Source organism: Chiloscyllium punctatum, chromosome 1 (assembly GCF_047496795.1).
Source record: "Chiloscyllium punctatum isolate Juve2018m chromosome 1, sChiPun1.3, whole genome shotgun sequence".
NCBI lineage: Eukaryota > Metazoa > Chordata > Chondrichthyes > Orectolobiformes > Hemiscylliidae > Chiloscyllium > Chiloscyllium punctatum.
Window position 1 is genome coordinate 113,565,383 of NC_092739.1, and position 16,329 is coordinate 113,581,711.

Here is a 16,329-nt window from a genome sequence, read left to right on the forward strand (position 1 = left end):
CAGTTAACATGACTCCATATTTTCATCTGCTAATATCCTTTCACCTCCTTGCTTAATCAAGAATTTATCTATATGCACCTTATAAATATTCAAGACTCTGCTCCCACAATGAAGAAATAACATGTCAAAGACCTAACCTCAAAAATAAATTCTGCTTTGTCTTAAATCAGCAACCTTCATTTTTAAACAATGACCTCTTAGTTCTAAATTTTCTCAAGAAAATCTATATACCCCATTAAGAATCCTCAATCTTTGTGTCAATCAAGTTGCCTCACTCCTCTAAACTCAAATACATACAAACCTAACACATCCAACCTTTCTTTATAAGGTAAAAACAATGACTGCAGATGCTGAAAATCAAATACTGGATTAGTGGTGCTGGAAGAGCACAGCAGTTCAGGCAGCATCCAACGAGCAGCGAAATCAACGTTTCGGGCAAAAGCCCTAAGACAACTGATGTGAGTCTAGTGAACCTTCAGGACATATTGCTACCACTGCACATCAGTAGTGGAGGGAGAGATAATTGAAGGTGATTGTTGGGCTGTCAATCAACCAGGATGCTTTGTCTTGGATAGTATCAAGCATCATGTGTATTGTTGGAGTTAAACTCATCTAGGCAAGTAGGGAATATTCCATCACCCTCCTGATGTGTGCCTTTGTGTTATCAGGAAGCAGGTTATTCAAAGCAGAATTCCCAGTCTCTGAACTGTTTCTATAGGCAGATTATTTGTATGGCTGATGCATAAAAGTCAATATTGAATCTCAGATGGTGATTTTGTAGTATTCCACATGGTATGCTGTTGAGCAACAAGAGATGGTTAAATTCTCCCTTGTCAGAGATGATCATTCCCTGACACTTGTGGGTATGAATTTTGCTAGCTATCTATTAGACTGGGCCTTTTCAGGCCTTGTTTGCAACAAAAACAAATTCCTTTTCAACTCAAAGATAAGCTACAAACAATATAATCCATTCCATCATCCACGTTGTCTAACATTGCCTCTCTCTACCTGTGCCCCCAACTCATCTGCTGATATTCATCCTCAACTAAGTGCATCCCTAGATATCTATACAGTCTACATAAAATTTAGTCCTTGCATGACTCTGCCAATCTCCAGACCTTCAACATATTATCATCACTCCTATTCTTGTTCTAGGAGGCAATTTTAAAATTCTTTCTTGTCCACCAATCCGCCCATGACTTCAGTCCTGCTTATTTCTATATTCTCTTCTAGTCACAATATCTTCCTAACAATGCTCGTCCAAGTGTGGCCTCTTAGGCATTCCCAATTTTAATCACTCCATGGTTCTTTCATCTGCCTAGGTTCTAGATGCTCTCTCTACCTTGCTATCCATTTACCTTCCTTTACAGCACTACTTAAAACTTTCGATACTTAACCAAATTTTTGTTACTTGCCATAATATCCCATAGAATGCAGGACATCATTTTGTTTGAAAATAATTATGTGAATAGCAATGAAATATCTTACTATATTAAATATGATGAATGAAAGTTGATATTTGATGGTGTTTCAGAAACTTCACAATAAGATCCCTTTCCCTAAAGGCTAATGATTTTTGTTTGAAAGTATGTGGTAACTTCATGGTTTTTTTTAATTTAATTAGTTAATACATCATAGGAAGTAGACATCACTACCTGGGTCACCATTTATTACCCAGCCAAAATTGCCCTGGAGTAGGTGATAGCGAGTTGCTTTCTTGAACCACTGCAGTCCAGGTGCAGGTATATCCACAATGCTGTTAGGAAGGGAGCTGCAGAGTTTTGAGCCAGCTACACTGAAGGAAACATGTAACATTCCCAAGTGGGGATAGTAAGTGGTTTGGAGAGGAACTTGCAGGCGATTGTGTTTCCAAGTACCTGCTGCCCTTGTCCTACATGGGCATGAGTTTAGAAGTTACTGGCGAATGAGTCTTGATAAATATCTCCAGTGCATATTGTAGATGGGTTTCAGTAAATTTAAAAGCAAATTCAATTCTCAAAATGCCAATGTGTAAAATTTAAGGTTGCACTGTCTGGATTACTAATGCAGGTCTTTCTACACCATCCTGTCTTGGAAGTATATCACCATTCTCTCCCCCCGTTGCTAGGTCAAAACCCTGACTCTTCCTTCCTAAAAGTACTGTGCAGCACATCAGCTGCAGTGTTCAAGGTGACACTATTGAATAAAAACAAAGAAAGATACATCGGTTATAACTAAGCAACTGAATTAGAATTGGATGGCACAGCCAAAAGGTGAAACAGATACAGTGACTACCTATGAGCTGCATATTAATACATTTCTAGACAGAATGGAATTCCAGTCAGTATGGCTGTACTCCAGGGCCTCATAACGTGAGTATTAAGATTAAAATTCAAAAAACAAATTCCAAAAATGGCAGTTTGCACAGCAGTTTTCACTGGGCTGGACAAGAACAATCAAAATGGTCTACTTTCACACAAGTTGGATACTTGCACCTCACACCTTAAAAGGTTATGGGTAACACACCAAACATTTCTTGCGGTGACTAATGGAAAATATTTACTGAAACAAATTAAGTTCTAGACAAGTTGCTAAATTAACACTGCAAGTACACATGGCTTTTTTTTGGTTATTAAAAAAGACAAGGCAAAACCTAAGTTTTTCTTTGACCAAGAATGGCACATGGTAACATCTCAATGCACACCACACAGTAAGGTGGAGGGGGGTGCCTCCTTAGTGCAACTGCTTGGATGCTAGCCAGAGTCTAAAATTGCAGTACAGGTTTAATAACTAAAAGACATCTCATTTCACAGATTCAAATGCAAATTCATGTGAATTGTGCATCCGGATTAAGTTAAGAGAATTAACAAGATTGTCCACTGAAAGAACTCCATTGATGTCCATGTTAATAGTTTAATTTAGATGTCAAACTGTGACACCACAACAAATAACACTCACTGAAGTGTTACACTGCAAGCTTCCTGGAATCTTTCCAATGTAAAAAAACTTCTAGTTGATCGGCAGTTTTTCCACAAATTGCTAAAGACACAGTCTGTCCCACATCTCCAAGTGCACTAGCCAGTTAACTAACTAACTAACTAACTAACAAACAAACAAACAAACAAACAGTCACTAACTTAAATGAAGTTACAGAAAAAGATAACAGTAACAGTAACAGTAAACAACTCAAAGAATTAAATTTACACAATAAAGAAAGGGCAGTCTAATGTGTCGAGATGGTTATGCTCACTGTTACATTTGCTATCTTCTGGCTTCAAATAGCAAACCAAAAGTTACTTAAAAATAAAGTATCAAGAAAAGAAGGGGAGGAATAACAGAAAAAGAGAGTAAAGTTAAAAATCTGAGCACTGCGCCTTCATCAGGAAACTAGTGCTTCCAATCAAACCTGTTGGACTATAACCTGGTGTTGTGCGATTTTTAACTTTGTACACCTCAGTCCAACACTGGCACCTCCAAATCAGAGAGAAAAAAAAATGACATTTTCTCTTGGAACAACATTCTGGTCCACAAAGAGTTCAGTCTCTCCTGGACTTCAAAATATTTCTTCTATTCTCCATTTTAATGGAAGCCCACATCTTCCAAGAAAATGCTTTGCTGACCTTCTAAGACAGAAGAATAAGTCACTTGATATCTACCAGTTACTAACTGATACAAAATCAGAGGTTTGGAAAATTACTGTCCTGAATCTCCACTTCATCTTTATTGGAACAGAATTGACTAGCGCATTTAATGTACATTGTTACTGAGTCATCCTTACTTCAAAAGGAGATTAAGAGTTTGCATCTCAAATTTAGCATATAGCAAGATCCCACAAAAATATTGATTAAACAAGTTTTTGTTTCAACCCCAGGATCACTAGCTGAGGAAACAGCATTGAGATTTGACTTAATTTGAAATGAAATAGCAATCTTTAAACTCGATCGAAACTACCAGAAGCAGAAAGCATCTACTTTCATCTCACTTTTGACAATATAGCATTTCTTCAGGCTATAACACAAGGTCAACTTGAATTGTATGCTCAAGTGCACACAATCTAACTCAGCTGACTTTTCTTTCCAAAACTTTTATTAGCAAAAAAAAATCACATAATTAACTCAGTTCCTTCTAATACTTAAGTCATTTGCTAAATTTAGGATTACAGTCAATATTTATAATAATATTACACAAAATTATTCTAGGTTCCAGTCCTTTGGATTACAATACAAGACATAGTTCAGACAGAGGCCTTAACTCCAAAGTGAACATATTACCAACACAATCATACTCATAATTCTACTCAAGGCATTTCCATTCTGACATTGACTCATTTCCAACTTCCTGAAAGTTGGCCTATTAAGTCAGTTTGATATACTTTTAAAATGATACATGGAAAGTCCCATTGTAGACTATTACAAGCTGCATAAATCCAACAGACTTTGAAATCAGAATTTCGCATTTTCAATCTAACATTTAAGACCAAAATTACTCTGGTCAAAGTTCAGCAACTGCATTAAGTTAGCATGTAATCCTTGAAGGTTAAACAATTATTAAAAATGTTCTTGTAAAGAAGCAATGTCCCAACTTCAGAACCATTGAACAGTCCTGGTGTTGTATATGCTGAATAGCCTTATTATTCAGTAGTTAGGGCTGGCAGAAAAATCCTTACCCAAAACTTTAAAAAAATGCCCTTGTATCAGACAACATGAGAAACTTCCACTGAGTCTCCAGTGAACAAAGAGTGTGTTGTTGCCATACAGACTTGCTTCTCACCAGGCATATGTAAATGAGCATTTTGCCACCAGAAACAGTAGTTATAATTGCAGATATTTTAAAGTTTTGAATAACAGCATACACAACGTGTAAATTGCAAAATACTTAATAATGCATACTTTATACAGAGAAAAAAATGAAAATATAGTGTGCTTATAACAGCCACATACTAAAAGTCTGAGAGGCCATTGCTTGTACACAACCAAGCTGCCTGCAATTTAACTCATTTAACTAAACTGCGAAGCAGAAGCATTAAGATGTTCTTCCTCTTTAATGTCAAGGAAAGTGTTGAATTCCAAGACTTAGATTTGCTGTAATTTGTTTATTTGCAGCTGGGTCAGACTCCTCTATCCAGCAATCATCTCTCAGTATATGTCTCCTACAGTTAGAGGCCTGTGGGGAATCTACAAATGTTAAACTGCTGGATTTTCTCTTACATATAAAATTAGATTAACAAGGAAAGCTCTTTTCATAGAGTCTGTCTTGTTGCTGTTAACAGTGTTTACTTAATGCCAGTAACAGCCGCCAAACGACCAGTGAAACTACATGTGCTCTACAGTGCGTTCCTGGTGATGTCATGCCTTCACATAAATGCTTCCAGTAACTGTAGCAATGTCATGACATAATTCCTGCACACATCTGCCAATCCCACATGTGCACCAAATGTTAGGCCTCCAGCACAGCTAGTTTAGAGGAAATCTGGTTGCACATTATTCACACTAAAGTGTGATGGTCATTGAGCTCACTCTCCTGAAATATAAAGTTGTGATGTAAGATTCCACATTTATTAACAATTTTATTCAATATTAATGTGCCAAGACGCTAATGGGAAATGCACCCCATTCGATCAAATGACATTTTCTCAATGTTGTCCCCTGGGATTTCATTAAAGCATAACATTGGCATATGAAGTTTTTAGTAAAACACCAAGCAGCACAGTTAGCTTTATTCTTTCACATACTGTGTACAAAGAGTATATTTATAGTGCTGGGATATGGAATTGCATTATTTACAGATATGTAAATGGCAGTGATAATAATGGAAACGATTTCAAAGAATGAATTCAAAGTATACAGACAGATTAATGGCTTAAGCATATATTTTCCCTGCAGATTATTAGTTCCAGTATGCTAAAACTGCATAACAACCATTTGAGGCAAAGATGGAGATCATTGTGAAAATTTTCTGAAATAAAACATAATTTGAATGAAAATGACTTGTCTCACTTCCAATGTCAATACTGTATATGTACTGTGAACTTCTCATTTGCTATTCTCCCAACCACTTCTCATTAGAGCCATTATGGTTACAGAAAAGAAAGCACATCTCTTGAAGTTTACCCAGATTGTCCTCCTCCGTGTGCAGATTGAAACACTTTGGAGTACAGGAAAGAGAAGAATTCTCTAGCCTGTCCATGCACAAGTGCAATTTCTGTTGGAGTTATGCAGAGTGATCAGGGGAGGGAAACCCAACCAAATTTACAGAGCTGTCAAGTTGTGCCTTTGATAAAGGCGGCAAAACAGTAAAGAGATAAAATCTGGTATATTCTTTTGCTTTTCCATTTGTTCTTAGAAAGTGAACCTCACTCAAGCTCAGTGTTTATTGGTCATCTCCAACTCCCCTTAAATCCAACATTTTGCTTCACCATTTCAGAAGCCGTTAAAAGGTAAACCACGTTACTGTTGGTCTAGACTTATGTTGGCCATACTGGATAAGGAAGCTAGATTTCCTCTCCTGAAACAATTGTGAATCAGATGGGTTTTTAAAACAGTTTCAGTTTCAGGATGGTTATCATTTTATGTCACAATAATTAATTACATTAGTTGTCTATCTTCACTGATGGATCAGGAAGCTGAGGATCCAGTTGCAGAGGACAGAGCCAAGAGCTAGGAGGAGTTGTAGTCAATGAGTAGGAGCCTGATTTAGGCATCCTTGTTATCCTGTTGTTCCAGGGAGGAGTGTAGGGCTAGGGAGAGGTTGAAAATGCTAGTGAATACCTCTGCCAGCTGGTCCACACAGGATCTAAGTGCATGGCTGGGGCCTCTGTCTGGACCCATACTTTTTCTGAGGTTGACTCTCAGGAAGACCAATCTGACGTCTACAGTGGTGACGGAGAGAACATGTGCATCCAGGGCTGTTGGGGCAGGTGACACCACTTTGCTCAGAGTAAAGAAAGCATTGAGCACATCAGGGAGGGATGTGTCTTTATCCGCTATCTTGTTTTGTTTCATTTTGTATTCCATTATGTTGTCACTTGAGTGATGAACATAGGAATGTAGAAACAGGAGTAGACCATTCAGTCCCTCAAGCCTGTTCCCCCAGTGAGATCATGGCTAATCGGAGGTCAAACTCTAATCTAACAACCAACCTACCATCAACTGTTGTTTGTGGAAAAGCACTGTAAACGTATGCATGTGAGCATGCCTGCCAAAGTGCTCCCTCTCTGGATGGCCTGACCTTAATTTTTAAGGCTATGCCCCCAGTTCTAGAATCCACAAACAGTGGGAAGAGTTTATCTTTACCTACTTTGTTTTTTTTCTATTAAATATCTTGAAGAGTTCAATTAGATCACCCCTCAAACTTCTAAACTCAAGAGAAAACAGATCAAGTTTATATCATTTATCCTCAGACATTAGCCCCTTGAAGTTCAGGTATCATTCATGTAACCTACATTTTACAACCCTGCCTGACCCCCCTGTCCCAAGGCCAAAATATCATTCCTAAGATGTGTTGTCCCAATATGTACAGAACTGTATAGACTAGGGTTCTGTATAGTTACAGCATAACGTCTGAATTCTTATATTCCAGTCTTCTAGATATAAAGGAGAATATTCTATGAGCTTTATTTTCTTTATCCGCTTGTGACATTTTAAAGGTCTATGTACTGGAACTCCCAGTTTCTCTTTGGATTCTACTATATCCACTGTAAATCCACTGTATTTAACCTCATACCATCTGGAAAGAACCCTGATCTGTTCTTTTTTAGTCCAAAATGAATAACCTCTCACTTGCTTACATTGAAATCTGCCACAGCTTTGCTCATTGGCTTAGCCTAAGGTTAAAAAGGGATATTGATAGACTATCTACAATGCTGCCTAACTTTATTTCATCAGCAAATGTGGGTACATGACTTATAATGCCATTAGGAGGAAGTGAGAACTGCAGATGCTGGAGTCAGTAGAAAACCATGGCATTGGAAAAGCACAGCAGCCGAGGAGCCAGAGAGTCAATATTCCTGATTAAAGGCCTCTTTCTATGCTGTACATCTTTATGACTAAGATTGTAACACTGCTGCCTGAAGACCAGAAGCTGCATACCAGGTTTTACATTTTTGTCAATTACATTATTTCAGAGTGGATACACTGGAGGCATTGCTGAGTCCATTGTCCAGCAGCTTGCTGCAGCCATTATCTCCAAACTAAAAAATGATTGCAGAAGAGCAAACTGACTGAGGACACCAAACTGACAGATTAAGTTGACACATTCAGCACACTTCTTGATAGATACAAGACCCAAACAAGATAGCAGGCATTAAAAAAGGCCAGTTTCCACCTTTGCTGCCTCACAACATATCCTTGTCATCTGTTAGCAGTATAAAAATCACCAACGTGAGATCCTGAAGTAGGCTAATTCAATCGACATACACTTGCTGCTAAGCCAATGACAGCCACACAGGTTCAACTACATTAATTTGTGGACAACTGCCTTATTCGCAAAGACTTCTTGTACAGTGAACTAGCCACCAGGTTAAAAGCTCCTGCATATCCACAGTCTCTACGAACAGGCTTTAATGTGTCAGATATTGACACTAATATTGGAAGACAGAAATTGATCTAGTCCCCCTGGATGCTGACTGTTTGGAAACCATTGGAACAGATAAGCTTGATTTAGAACAGAAGGCTCCAGAAACTTCCCAGAGGGTTAAAGGCATTAGAACTACCTTTGTGTATTTGTGATTGAGACCGAAACTGTGTCAACTTTCAAAATTAGACTGGATATTTTGATCAGAAAAATAAGGAGTTGAACGAGATGGGTAAATGCAATTAAAACTATTTGTTCACATGAAGAATTAACATTAACACAATGTAATTAAGCCACACATGCTGCATATTTTTATATGTTATCACAAACCATTATATGATACAATTTTATTTTTTTTAAGCAGTCTTTAGTGACACAAATGCTTTGAAAGTCCATAAATTATATCTGTATTCCTTTTATCAAAAGGTCTTCAAATAATTACTACATTGGTCAAACAGAATTCCACACCATTTGTCCTTAACAGGTCCATGCATTTTTCAATTATTAATTTTTATCTTAGACTATCCCCTTAATTCCTTCCAATTTGTAACTTTTATAACAAAGGAAACCTCAAAAAAACTGAGTTAAAAATCACAACACTAGATTATAGTCCAACAGGTTTATTTCGAAGCACTAGCTTTCGAAGGACTTCGAAAGCAAGTATTTCCAAATAAACCTGTTGGACTATAACCTGGTGTTATGCGATTTTTAAATTTGTCCACCACAGTCCAACACCAGCACCTCCAAATCAAAGAAAACTGAGGTCATCTGGATTGCAGCTACCAACATAAGTGAGTGTTTATCAATTGCAACAGGAACATAGGCTTCTGTAGTTTCATCTTTTGTATTCCATATAAATAGAAAATACCAATATGAAACAGTTACTGTCTTATACATCACTGCCTTGAAAATCTAATCTGGACAAAAAGGGACTTAAAAAAAACCTCAAAAAAAATCACAATGTCAGCCTGTGGGATAGACCTTGTCCCAATACTCTCAATACAATATTAGAAGCTTGGGTATTTCTTGTAAATTTGTATTTATATCTTAGCTTGGCTTGCTTCAAACTGAAGGCCTGGAAGTTTGGAAAGAGACGCTTTCAAGTTCCATCATTAGTGGACAATTTCTTAAATAAGAACACCAAGGTGTGCAAATGGGGACTAATGATATTATCACTAAACTATTAATCCAGAAACTCAGCTAATGTTCTGGTACTCCGGGTTTGAATTCCTCAATGGCAGATGGTGGAATTTGAATTTAAAATTGATGACCATGAAAACATTGCCAACTGTCAGAAAAACCCATCTGGCTCACTAAGATCCTGATTGAAATGGAACCGCAGATGCTGGAATCCAAAGTGGACAGACAGGAGGCTGGAAGAACACAGCTAGCCAGGATCAGTTGGTGGAGAAGTCGATGTTTCGGTTGTAACCTTTCTTCAGGAAAAGTATGGCCTATATTTTACATTCAGATCCACAACTATTTGGTTAACTCTCTACTGCCCTATGAAATGAGGTAAAAACAATGACTGCAGATGCTGGAAAGCAAATACTGGATTAGTGGTGCTGGAAGAGCACAGCAGTTCAGGCAGCATCCAATGAGCAGCGAAATCGACGTTTCGGGCAAAAGCCTGCCCTATGAAATGGCCTAGCAAGCCATTCAGTTTTGCCAATTGCTACAAAGTTTCAACAACCAAAAAAAATAGACAGACCACCTATGTACTGGAAAAAGCAGAAACAGCCTTGTCACAGAGTCATTGAGATGTACAGCATGGAAACGGACCCTTCGGTCCAACACATCAATGCCGACCAGATATCCCAACCCAATCTAGTCCCACCTGCCAGCACCCGGCCCATATCCTTCCAAACCCTTCCTATTCATAAACCCATCTAAATGTCTTTTAATGTTGCAATTGTCAACCTTGCAACGTCTTCCTTGTTAAGGTCTGGGGGCTAGTGACAAAATTGGGAGAGTTGTCTCAGACTAATTCAGCAACAGCCTTACATTGTCTGTAGGTATGATTCTGTAAGTAAGTAGGACAAATACCACCATTACCAACCCTGGATATGTCCTGTCTCACTACTAGGATAGACCCAGCAGAGGTGATAGAATGTGGCATAAAGTCATAAGGGAGTTGTCCTGAGTGTCCTCAACAGAGAGTCTGGATCCCACAAACTCTCATGACATCAAGTCAAATATGAGCAAGCAAATCTGCTGATTACCACATATCATCCTCCCTCAGCTGATGAATTGATACTCCATGTTGAGCAACACTTGGAGGAAGCACTGCGAATCAAAATGCCTCAGAATATATTCTGCATGGGGGATTTCAATGTCCACCACCAAGCGTGGTTTGGCACTAGCACTACTGATTGATCTGTTTGGGTCCTAAAGGACGTAGTTGCTAGACTAGTTCTGTAGCAGATGGTGAGGGAATCAACAAAGAGAAAAATATGCTTGATCTCTTATCTACCAATCTGCCAGCTGCAGATGCATCTGTCTATGACAGTATCAGTAAGAGTAGCCACCGCTCACAGCCCTTGGAGATGAAATGGTGTCTTCACATGGAGGTTATTCTCAATGTTGTGTAGCACCATTACTGTAGTGAATGGGACAGACTTTGAACAGATCTAGCAACTTAAGACTGGGCATCCATAATGCATTGTGAGCCACCAACCAAAGAATTGTACTCCAGCACAATCTGCAGCCTCATGGCCTGGCATATCCACCACTCAACCATTACCATCAAGCCAAGGGATCTACGCTGGTTCAAAGAAGAGTAGAGAAGGGCATGCCAGGAGTAGCTCCAGGCACGCCACTAAGTGTGGTGTCAACCTGTCAACCAAACAGGACTACCTGAATAGGTGAAAGTGAGCACTACAGATGCTGGAGCTTGGAGTCAAGATTAGAGTGGTGCTGGAAACGCACAGGTCAGACAGCACCCAAAGAGCAGGAAAATCAATGTTTCGGGCAGGAGCCCATCAGCAGGAATCATCAGGACTATTTGCTGCTTGTGCTGTTTAGCATTCAAGTCAGAGATAAGCAATCTCACAACCAACAGATCAGATCTAAGCTCCGCAGTCCTATAATATCCTGTCATGAATGGTGGTGGACAATTAAGCAACTCACTGGAGAAGCAGCTCTACAAATATTCCCATCCTCAATGAAGGAAGAGTCTAGCACATCAGTGCAAAAGATAAGGCTAAAGCATTCATAGCAATCTTCAGCCAGAAGTGCCACATCAATAATCCATCTCAGCCTCCTGTGGTAGTACCCAGGACTACTGATGTCTGTTCAGCCAAATTGATTCACTCCACATGATATCAACAAATGGTTTAAGACACTGGACAATGCAAAGACCACAGGCCCAGACATCATTCTGGCAATAGTACAGAGGATTTGTGCTCCAGAACATGCTATTGCCTTAGCCAAGCTGTTCCAGTGCAATTATACAACACTGGCATCTACCCAACAACGTGAAAAATTATCCAGGTATGTCCTGTATGTAAAAAGTAGGACAAATCCAACCAGGCAAATTACTGCCAATCACTCTACTCTCCATCAGTAAAGTGATGGAAGGTGTCATCAACAATGCCAGCCAGCAGCACCTGCTCAGCAATAATCTGGTTAGTGAAGCCCAGGTTCTACCAGGGCCACTCAGCTCACCTCACTACAGCCTTGGTTCAAACATGGACAAAAGAGCTGAATTCCAGAGGTACAATGAGTTTGACAGCCCTTGACATCAAGACAGGATTCAACCAAGTGTGGCATCAAGGAGCCCTTGCAAAACTGAAATCAATAGGTATCATAGGTAAAACACTCCATTGGCTGGAGTCAGACCAGGCACATAGGAAGATGGTAGTGGTTGACAGAGGTAAGTCATCACAGCTCCAGGATGTTTCTGCAGGAGTTCCTCAGTGTAGTGTTCTAGGCCTAAGCATCTTCTGTTGCTTCGATGACCTTCTCTCCTTCATAAAGTCAAAAAAGTGGGGATATTCGCCAATGATTGCATGATGTTCAGCACCATTTGTACAACTTGGACTCTGAAGCAGTCCATGCAACATAAACACAATGGCTACAAGAGCAGGCTAGAGACTAGGAACACTCTAGCAAGTAACTCACCTCCCGACGCCCTAAACCCTGTCCATCATCTACAAGGCACAAGTCAGGAATGCAATGGAATACTCCCACCAGCTACAACAACACTCAAAGCTTGACACCATCCAAAACAAAGCAGTCTGCTTGAATGGCACCACATCAACAAACATCCAAATCCTCCACTACCAACCCTCAGCAGCAGTGTGTACTATCTACAAGATGCACAGCAAAAATTCACTAAACACAGCACCTTCCGAACCCACGACCATTTCCATCTCAAATGACAAGGGCAGCAAATACATGGGACCACCACCACCACCACCTACAAGTTCCCCTCTAAATCACTCACCATGTTGACGTGGAAATAGATCACTATTCCTTCATTGTCACTGGGATCAAAATCCTGGAATTCCCTCAACAACATTATGGGCCAACCTACAGATGGATTGCAGCAGTTCAAGGCAGCAACTCACCACCAGCTTAAGGCGACTAGCAATGGCCAACAAATGCTGACCAGCGTTAAACTACGTATTTGCATTTAAAGGTTTTATCTATAATTTCTGATCAATAATCTGATTTATTTATTTATTGTTATTAACTCCAATAATTTTCAAAGTTTTGCCCCACTTTGCCAATACCAGTAATTCACGGGATCAAATTTGTGATGTCTATCTTCACTTAAATTCATTTGCAGTTACAATCCATTATACCAGTTGAGAGAGTTAGATGAGAAAGGATGGGAAATGCATTGCCACAAATATAAGCATTCAGCATCACAATACAACCCAGTAAATAAAAGCTATGTAAATGAACTAATTTGCAGTCATTACCCAATCTGTAATGGACTAGCATGGACATGTTACATTCCTTCAAAAGCTGTACAAAAGTGCAACATTAAATTTCATTACAACAGCCAAGTTCAAATGCAAAACAAGATTACCACCCGCTGTACCAATAAAGTTCCCACAACTGTTTTTAAAATGTAATAAATTCCTACAATTCTAGCATAGAAATCTTTGGATTAATAATTAAAACAAAGCGAATTGCCATTCTGCATATTCAAAAATAAAAACAAACTGTTAATACTATATCTCCTGTAGAGACATATTTTACATTGTTGCAGAAGCATTACATAATTGCACTTTATTATCATGGCCCTATACATCAAGCTTCCCAACATTAATCTTACACGAGAGATTCCAAACAGAACATAAAAATCAGAGGAAACCTCACCACAGGTCACAAACAAGGGGAGATTTGGCAGACCTGGCAACGTTGTCAGCTGTGCAGCCTTTTAGCCAGTACTGCAATTTAGATGCAAAATTAAACATGCTTTACAGGAAGATTCGCACAAGAATAATCAGTAACTATGTTCCTTTACACATTCCTTTTTATTCATTTTGACATATTGGCCACAGGACAAAGTACAGTATTAGGAAGGGTTTTCCAAAACACTTTCACCATTTGGAATTTAAAAAATTATTTTTTCCTCCGACGGAAAATTAAGTTAGACTAACATGCATTTAAATAAACCATATGCAGACATTCGCAGAGAAAGAGGATCCCAATTCGTGATAAATTCCAGCGTCAAAAAGTATGAGATAATGGCCTTAGTCTGGAGTACAGTAGACCATCAACATTCGTTTTCGATTTTTATTTTACAAAATATATAGTTTAATCTTTGGGAAGGAAGAAGGGCGTAAAGGTTTCCTGAAGCTGAAGAATGTCTCCTTCAGTTACACCACCTACCTCAGCACACCCTTCAATTTAACCCATTTTGTAAAAACATTTTTAAACTCACCCCGCAGGCTACAAAGAACTGAAAGAGATAAATGTCATCAAATTTGATCACTAGTAGTAACCACCTATATGTCCCAGGAAGAGTCCAACAAAATATACAACTTGCTTTTCTTTACAGGTTTTGTTCTAAACCAAAATTAAATGAATTACTTCGGAAAGAGGTAAGACTTTTGAACGGATTGTCTTTTCTTTTCAGCCCCAGTCCTTCCCCTTTAACGGAACCAATCGCTTGCCTGGACCCAGTGAAGGGGTTTCCGGGTGTGACGGCTTCTGAAGTTTCAGCACAGACAAGAGAGTTGATGACAGCAAGGTAACGGCTGCAGGAAGCAAGGAAGGAGGAGGGAGAGGCGATTCCGGCCGCCCCGACCCGACCTCCACCAGCCCCAGTAAGGAAACGGGGAGCGATCAAGAGGGCGAACGAGTGCCTCAAAGCGACTGCTTTCAGTCGGCACATCCCCACACCGCATCCTCCCCGCTTCTCTCTCCTGTTGCTCCAGGAAGGATACCATTACTGCATTTGGACAAAATACCAACTGACTTACCCCTCCCCAACTCTTGTCAATCGGTCCCCTTTTCCCAGGCTGGCTCCAAGTTTCTCCACGAGTTGTTCTCCTCACTTAGTCACTCACTCACTCACTCCCAGCTCATGTTGCTGCCCAGAGGCTGCTGCAGGGAGGGGAAAGGAAGCCGGGAGCCGTGCGCGCGAATGCCCCGCCCTCCCAGGCCGGCGTCACGCGGCGGGCGGAACACCAGTCCTTTGTGATGTCAGCGCTGCCGCCGCTCGGCCCGGCCGATTTGTCAATGAGTTCGGCATCCCGCCACGGAGCGAGCAGCCTGCAACTTTGTTGCAAAACGTTACAGGGCCCTGCCCATTTGGCAACTATGTTTCTGTGTCAAGCTGCAGCGTTCACCTCGCATTTTGGAAAACTTTGTATCCGCAGTTCCTGCGATCCCATTCGGACGTGGGTCGACAAACTGCCTTCGCCATGATAACTTCTGCAACGCGGTGACATTGTTGAAATTGCTTGGTCTGCAGAATAAGTTTGCGGAATAACGTGGACCGATCCTTTTAATTCAAATTGCTGCGAAGTGTGTTTTTTAAACGAAAATCATTGCAACTTTTTCTTCATGAACCGCAAAACATTAGTAATTGTGGAATAATTTTATTTGCTTCTCAGAACCACTTTGTATAAAGATCATTGGGATAACAATAAATCTGCAGTTTGGATACTTCACAGTTAATCTGATATTTCTCAACTCCATCTACCACAACCTTCTTGCTTCATTTTACAAGGGAGGGACAGTTTCTTAACTCTTTCCTGAATACCCGTTGTGTACAATCAGCTAACCCACCCTTTGCCACGTATTATCACCTCCAGGACACAAATTGGAGCCCAAAGTGCCTGCTTCCATGTTAAGCAGAGGTAGTTGAAAGATTTCCAATATCCTGGTTCTGCAAGAGATTAGTCGAATTTAATTATTATAATAAGGCTACCTGCCTCATACTTTTCCAGTCTTTCACTTTGTCCAGTAGGATTTACATTGAACTCGGGAACCGCAAGTAAAGAAAGGCAAGACTGACCTAATGGAATAATCCCTTTTCAGCACTGCTTGGGATCTAAGAAGAAGAACAGTATCCTAACCCATCATAAACCTGTAAACCACCGTAAAATTGGAATCCATAATAAACTGACCCATTCGCTCTCCCACCATTAGACTCCTCCCTCACGTGTTTCCCCCACTGACAAAGTCAGTATCCAACATTCTCCTCATGCTAGATGCTTTCTCAATACCAGCTCCTCTTCCGATATTAAATCGATAGGTGCAGTGCTGACTGAAATGTAACCAGCTATCGTTTCAAGCACAATTTGTTTTTAGAAA

The 16,329-nt window shown here is 39.9% G+C and overlaps 1 protein-coding gene across 5 annotated transcripts in view; it reads right to left on the reverse strand.

Moving 5' to 3' along the window:
- The window catches only part of LOC140478845 (talin-1), a 259,303-nt gene extending 244,141 nt beyond the window's left edge, over positions 1–15,162 (reverse strand). For 2 of the 5 annotated variants that reach the window (XM_072572382.1, XM_072572322.1), the window contains exon 1: positions 14,991–15,162. The gene's annotated coding sequence lies outside the window, so the exon portion shown is untranslated. The other 3 variants (XM_072572364.1, XM_072572353.1, XM_072572343.1) reach the window with 3 other exon arrangements.
- Positions 15,163–16,329: the final 1,167 nt, after the last annotated feature.